Source organism: Olea europaea, unplaced genomic scaffold, assembly GCF_002742605.1.
Source record: "Olea europaea var. sylvestris unplaced genomic scaffold, O_europaea_v1 scaffold3118, whole genome shotgun sequence".
NCBI lineage: Eukaryota > Viridiplantae > Streptophyta > Magnoliopsida > Lamiales > Oleaceae > Olea > Olea europaea.
In genome coordinates this window covers 49,315-57,293 of record NW_019249942.1, presented here as the reverse complement: position 1 = coordinate 57,293, position 7,979 = coordinate 49,315, and positions in this window count along the sequence as shown.

Here is a 7,979-nt window from a genome sequence, read left to right as displayed (position 1 = left end):
CGAAATTACTTTTGTACAGTTTTAATTTATTAGTATATTAACAAACTCTCCTATTAATTATTAAGAATAATGCTTGCATGACAATTCTGCTATGTGGAGATGAATATGTACATTAATGAAAAAAGTTGAGGTAAAATCATGGTGTAGAACATGTCACATGGGAGAGTGTAACTCATAATATAATCTATAATGCACCTATGGCAGCTTTGCCATTTATACGATTTTAAAAAAAAAGTAATTTGAATAGTGAATTTTTTAATGAATGCATAGTTAAATGAAAGAAAATTTTGGATTTGCGTATAATATTATTTTATGGAAGAATATGGTTGAAAATGAGTTTTGAAAAATTCAGTTTTAGAAATAAAGGAGTCTAAACATGGACTTATTTTGTCATACATTTATATAAATATGGGATAAGAGCATTATTTAATGAATTGTGGGGGGCAACTACAAAGAATAATATATTTGACTCTACCAAGAATCTAAGGAAAACTGATTGGAGTAAGTAATTAAGAGAATACTAACAAGATAATAAAGGTTATAATCGTTGGGTTGTGCGTTCATATAGTATATTTTGTTATGATAAAATAATAATTTATAATAAATAAATTGTGGTTTTATTTATTTATTGCATTTATATATATTAAACATGCGAATTAAAGTGCCTATAATCACTTGTGATAATATTAGTTGGGTACTTGTATTGAGATTTACAAGGTGATGCACTTATATTTTAATCATAAATGATTTGTTCACAATCAATGTATAAGGGTTGGAACATTGTACAGAAAGTTTACAGTGTTGACTGATTGACTATTTAAGTTTGTGATTTGTCCTTATCACAAAAATAGTTAAAGGTGACACTAGTACATTTGGAGTGTATTGAACTGACCACGTGTCGAATTTAATTCTATAGCATGACCGTGTATAGAATTAAATTTCGCTTGACTACTGTGTATTTCATATAAATCCCTTGATAGTGTTATGTATATATTTTTCAATTTTAATGATTTTTGATTCATCAATAGGCGAGAATCAATTTGATTGATCAAATATCTTGATGAGTTTGAAACTTAAGAATGAGCAAAGTAGAGAACATGAATTCATCTCGAGAACCGTCACCTGAAAAATGGGTAGTATTTTCTATTAAACAGTCAAAATTTGAGTTCAGTGTTTAATGACGGCTAAACTTCGACATCTGTAATTAGTTCACATGACCATTGAAGAAAATGATACTTGAGTTAGTGAAAATTATTAGAAGGGCAAAATGGTCATTTATCCTCATACATAATTATCGGACTTTCGATGGGGATAAAATACATATACGGTAAGTCAGAGGAAAGTATTACAAATTTATTGCCTTTGTGATCTTATATATTCTAGGAGTTCAGTGTTTTGCCTATATATGGATTGGGCGATCTAGGATTGACTAGACAAGATCTAATTATTGAAGTTTGGATACTATATGTCCAATCAAGTACCTATTGTAGCCCTATAAAGAATTGAAACTTAATTACAGTAATTATAATAGTTTTCGGCTTAATTGTAATTATAATAAAGTTTTATACTTAGTCGTAATTACTATGAAAGTTGTAGACTTAATTATAATTGTAATTGAAGTTTTAGGGCTATATATGTAATTAAATGTAAACTAATTGAATTTGGATTTTAATTAAAACTCTTACTTGGATTTTAATTATAACTCTTATTTGAATGTAGAATTATTATTGTACAAGGATTATAGCTATTCTCTATCTCTATAGATAGAGATTAGATGGAAGTTAGACATTCTATGAGATTGTACGACAATCATAATACATAATTTCATAGTGTTCAAATTTAGAGAGAAAATATTTATTTTCTCATCTTATTCAATTGTCCAATTCAAGAATTATTTTCTTGATTTAATTTATTCAATTGTCCAATTCAAGAATTATTTTCTGAATATATTTGTGCTGGAAAAGATTTCTTTACTCATCCACCAGAGAATATTTTTTTGTCCTCCAACATTCTTCAATTAGATTATTTTATAATGATTTTAGTACAATCATTCTCCAAATAACTGAAAGGTAATGAACCCATGAGCCCAAGATAAGAAATCGGTGGCCAAAGAATAAATGTGTTGTTCCAAAAGAATGATATCTTTAACATAGGTGAGATAGTAAACAAAGAAGTAGCGAGTGCTCCCCCTTTTTTCACTTTTGAACTTTGAAAATTCATGTAAGCTCGCTCTTATTTTGTAATTTTTGTATCTATGATCACCTTTCTTGTTGTCGTCTTCTCTTATTTGTGACTGATAACTGATTTTCAGATCTTCTTTCGGTAGCCATTTTAATAGCTAGAACAAACATCGAAATATTCCTTTTCAAGGAAATTTTCATATCTTGGTCAGTGGCCATTTTTCTTCATTTTTAGTAACTAACCTCTATATTTTGGCTGAAAAAACTACTCAAAAAATTATCCCTTCTGGTGGCCTTTTGGATGTTGTGAGAATATAATGTATCATCCTAATAGATGATACGAATCTGTTGACCTCAAAATCTGATGGATCGAGTGGCCAACAGTATGTGGCATCATCTATACGCCGGTACATATCATTAGGATGTGAAGGCTATCGATCGAAAAAAATGTATGGTGATCATTTATACTACGCTGGCCAAATCAACGATCGGATAAAAGAAAGTGAGTGCAGGAGAGTGGTGATGAGGATTTGCCTACGTTAGAGCACATTACCTTGAAAGAAATGGATTCACACACACAAACAATTCAAGTGAGGCTAATGGATCGAGCTTGAACCCAAGATTATGTTACTTGTTTAGATTAACCCAATCTAATTAACATAATTCATGCTAAATCGATCAATGTGGAACACCCTTTATCACGTACATATCACGTAATTTATGGATATACCCCCTATTTGGCTCCCATCAAATTAAAATTCATTTTCTCTCTCTTTTTATCAATCACACGTTCTTCAATATAATAATGTTACACATATACCTAAAAACTTTTCCTTGATTTTCACGCACACATTCTTCAAAAATTACTATTCTCTTCATTAAAATTTGAAATAATGGAGCCCAAACAGGGGCATAGTATTATACATGAACAAATTCTCCAAACCACAAAGTTGATGTACCAAAAATAGGTTCCACATTCTTGGTTTTAATGTTTGTGTCCTTGCCTTTGGGATCTAACAAGTGATAAATGAAGGATAATGAGAAATTATTGCATTTAAATTGTGCTGTCGTTCATATATGTCAAGCCTTTAATAAAATTTGGGGAAAATAATCGAACCCTCACATACAAGAAACTTATTGAAGACTATATTAAGCTCGTGTTTGATAAAAATAAATTTATTTTTCTACCACATATTATCTCAATAAAATAATTTTATATGTGGAAGGTGGACCCAAAAATCATAGTTAGTTGGATAGCAGATCTTAGTGTTACATGGACACCAACTATAATCTTATAATCATGAAACTTTTTCAGGATTTCTTTTTATTTTCTTATTAGTTTTTTTTAAAAAAAATTATTAAGCAAATTGAAAATAATTAAAACAAGAATCCCTTATTTGATGATCATTATCCGGCTAAAACAATATTTTAAATAGCAAATTTGTGGAGTATATGTGTAATGCCCTAAAGTCTAGCAACCCGATACGTTAGCAAATATGAATTTCTTAACGTCCTCAAAAAATAAATTTTAATATAATGACATATCGAATAAAAATTGAACTTAATAAAAGATAAATTTAATTTAATAAAATATGTGGAACATTTTGGAATCATATCTTTCATCAAACTATTAATGAAAACTAGTTCTAACATGCAATAAAATCAGGACTATTTAAAAAATTATAATGTTACTCCAAACTACTAAAATTCAACAAATAAGATACATCGTGACGATAATCAGTTGGTCCAGTACATTCACTCATCCAACTTCGTCCAATGTGCTAATTTTTACTTGAAATTTGTAAATAGAGAGGAATTTCTGCTGAAATTTTAAGGAATGAAACAGAAGTTAAAGAATGGGTTTTGTGGCAAACATATGTGCATGGCGTTGGTATTTATAGATAAACTTAGGATAGTTTGATTAGAATTAGGTTTGTATCATAACCAATTAGCTGTTCTCCTAGATTATGTAGATAATGACTGATTAATAAGCATAGCAAATTGACTTGCATAAAGATAGAATAGACATGACATTCCTATATCTACCCATCAATTGCCAATTACGAGTCCAAGTCCAATTGAGACCCATTTAATTCCAATGCCCATTTAATGGTATCTTTCTCTCCAAGGACTCATCTTTCCAAAATTGTAATTCCGCATAATTGTTCCATGTGATTATTGAATCTAGTCGCATAAATTCTTTGATATTATATTATTGTTTAATCATATAATTATTTTTCCTCATGACTAACTATGTTCTTAAAGTAGAATTCATCTTGGATACCTATTAATTTCATTACGATGAGTTTATAAAGTTATTAAGCTCGAATTTAATTATATGCATATAATATATTTATTTTCTTATGAGCTTATGACTAGTTTTACTTTGAATTCAACCTGGACCTCATGTTGAAATATTCCCTCTCCTTAATGAGTATATTTGTGTCTAATTAGATATAAAATTACAACGTTGGACAACATAATTCTATTTTAGTTAGTAGAACTAAATTTAAGTTAATAATATAAATTACGGGCCTTACTAATTTATTTGCATTAATAAATAAATAAAATAAAATTAGTAGAACATGGTCTGGACTGAAGTGATGTTTAAGATATTGTTGAAATTTCTAAATAAATGGTAATGAACTAGGGCATTTTTTTGGTGCGGTAACTTTGGGGGCGGCTAGGGATATCTCCAATTGTCATTCTAAAATCTAACTTTCACGGATTTCAAGTAAGTAAACTTCCAATTGTCTGTGAAGATATATTACTTTGCTATATGTAGTTTATATGTTATCTAGATTGGTATTTATGTGAAATTAATATGCAATCATTATGTTTTATGTCTAAATGTTTTTAATGATTATTCATCATACCAATAAGAGTTTTTTAATGTCAAGGTGAGAATGAATATCTTCTTTTAAAAGGATATGTATCCTGAATAATGTTTTTGTTACGGGTTGTGTGTCAATGCGGTGACATGGCTCACTGTATTTTGATTAGCTAGACTATATACGAAGTGAGCTCACATTCTCAATGTTAGGGTTTTTAAAGAAATGAAAGAAAAAGGGAATATATGTTGAGAAATGTTTGGTTTTATTTTATTTTAAAGTAAATCATATGCATATTATAAGCATCCATCATATGCCTGGTGTTTATTTACTGAGCATTCGTTCCATGTTATTCATCTTCATTTGTCAGATGATGAGAGTTAGGTAATGCGATGTCACTACTTGAGGCAAGATGGGCTAATTATATTCTAAATTAATCATTTGTACTTCTGATAAATCTCATTGTTGTAAATAAATCATTTCGGACGATTTATGTTATCTCACAAAATTGTCTAAAATTTTATTATTTCTCAATTTATGATGTCAATGAAGTTCATTGGTGTTAAATAAATTTTATCTATTTTTTGCATTTATGTTGATATTGCTATATTGATTATAGCATATCAATCCCCTTTTTCCAAAATAAAAATTCAAGGATTGAGATGAAGCTACCTTGCTGTTTTTTTCTGAATAAAGATAGACTTTTTTGCCTTGATTTCTTAGAAGTGAAGGAAGGAATCGGTAAAACCCCCAAATCTAGATACCTAGATTTGGAAGTATTACCATTTCATTTTCTCTTAAAATCATAAATGCAGAGAAATGATAAAAATTTTCCTTGATATAATGAACATCGTTGACTTCATTTATAAACATAACTTGTAGAAAAATTTTGCACTTAAATTTAAAAAAAAACATAAAATTAAATGTTAACCGTATTGACACATAAGTTATATCCCCCAAAAAGGAAGTGCACAGTAAATGGCCCTCAAGATGAGTGTTATGTGTTGATACACTTGGCCGACCCACTGGGGCCTATGGTCCACCCTTGCTGAACCATGTAGCATTTCAGGCAAGGCTCCTAAGCCAATGAAGATTGAACAACACCAGCAAACAGCTCCTATGACGTGGCCCAGATTTTGTATGCCGAAGTGCAGTGGCTAAAGTGGTACATATAGCCGAGGCACTTCATACCGAGGCCCATTATATCAAAGCCTAAGTGCAAGACAACTAGTATCACTTCTCTCCAGAGATCTAATCTTATACAAGAATCCTCTTTGAATGATTGATGGGACACCCATCATAGAATGCAAGTGTCTTGTCTTGTCAATGTAGCGATAGCTCTGCCAATTAATAAATGTACAGCAGGCTAGGTACTAAAACTTGATACCTACAATTTGACATGTAAACTAACAAGATGAGGCCACGTGTACTCCCAATCGAGGGCCACGATCTAACTTGTAACACTATAAATACTCCCCCATATACCCCATACAATGGCTAATGCAAGAACCAATATTCTCTCTTTTACTCTCTCTCACTCTCTTACAAAGATAATTCAAGATTACATACACATTCTACAAATTGTGATCCGAAATTATTATACGATCATTATACAAATCTCGTCAAATTCCGAACATTGTTGTCCCGCGCCTTTGAGCCGCTCCCACGTCCTCAATCTGCCCATTCCAGACCGTCCACGTGTCTTAGCGTGTTGGACTAGGCTTGTATGTGCGCAGGTGGGTCCAGTATATGTTGGCAACATATTTTGGGATCAACAGATTGGCACCATCTGTGAAAAATCATACTATAACCACGAGCAATCGTGTTGTGAAAGCTAACTGAAATAAACATTCAGGCATCCTCCTTGAAAAAGGATTTGTTCTTGAAAAACAGCAAGAGGAAGCCCTATAAGTTGAAATCTAGAAGAAAAAATGAGCTCAGATGAGGATACACCCCCAGGAGGGTAAGAGAAAATGCAGGGGCAACCCCCAGCAGCTCATCGTAGGCCCCACCACCATTACCGAAGAGGTGGTACAAGAATAGCCGCCCAAATCTCTAGACAAATGGCTGCAATGGCCACAAACATGAGGGACATTGTGAGCCAAAATATGGCTATGAGGGAGGTCATGGCCCAAATGTAGGGCAAGGGGGTTTCCCTATGCCTCCTACACGCTCCAAGAACAATCCAAAGCCAAAGGGTTGCTACACCGGAGTATAACTAGGGTGATATTCCCATGGAAAGGAAAGTGGAAGTTGACGTTTCTTCCAACTGTGCTTCAGGCCGACCTACTAAGGTCCCTGATAAGAGTGTAAAATACCATATTTTCCCCTCTTAACTATTGCATTCATATGATTATATTATGCCAAAATGCACTCATTACTCTTATATTTTGGTTTAGGTTGCATTTCGGTGAAAAAGATAAGAAACAAGTGAAAAATGACCAAAGTCGAAGAGAACGAAAGTTAGAGGACTAAAGTGCAAATGATCCAAACTTGTGTCCAAGATTATGATGAAGAGTCGAAAGTGTTAGAGGTCAAGTGGATGAGGAATGAAGTCAAAGGGATGAAATAACATCAAAGTTTGATCAATACATCAATTTCCAATCGAAAACCAACACACCAGTTTTTAGTCTCATGTTGGGACCCATTTTTGACATGGAAGATAATCGAATTGGGAGATGACTTTTGAATAAAAATTGTGGAACTTTGAGTTAGCTATCCAATGCAACTTGAATCACCTCAATTGGACATTGGGAAAGAAAGTTATGATTAAAATACTGAAAGTTGTCTGGCGGAACCATGCGGCCGCATGCCTTTATACTATGCGGTCGCACACACCTATACCGAGAATTGAAGAGGCTGAAAGTGCATAACCATGCGACCGCAATGACAATAACCATGCGGTCGCATAGTGCTTTTTTGGCGCCCGAATCTCAGTTTCCTTATACGATTGAATCTCTTATGGTAA